The sequence below is a fragment of the Crocuta crocuta genome, unplaced genomic scaffold (assembly GCF_008692635.1).
Source record: "Crocuta crocuta isolate KB4526 unplaced genomic scaffold, BGI_CrCroc_1.0 scaffold408, whole genome shotgun sequence".
NCBI lineage: Eukaryota > Metazoa > Chordata > Mammalia > Carnivora > Hyaenidae > Crocuta > Crocuta crocuta.
In genome coordinates, this window is record NW_027527444.1 from 320,213 (window position 1) to 320,437 (window position 225).

Genomic DNA, 225 nt, shown 5'->3' on the forward strand with positions numbered 1-225 from the left:
GGGTTTGTTTCCCCTTCCCCGCCCTTCCCCCTGCAGGGGCGACAGGGGCGCTGCTTCCGAGGACAGGAGCAGGTTCCACCCCCGCGCCCTCGCCCCTGCTCCCCAGGACGGTGCCGGCCGCGTGGGCCACACCTGGGCCGCCCTTTACCGGTCCGCCGCCTGCCTCGGCCCCGCTGCAGGGCCTCCCTCGGTGAGGTGTGCCTGCTGTCCTTCGTCCGCTGGCTC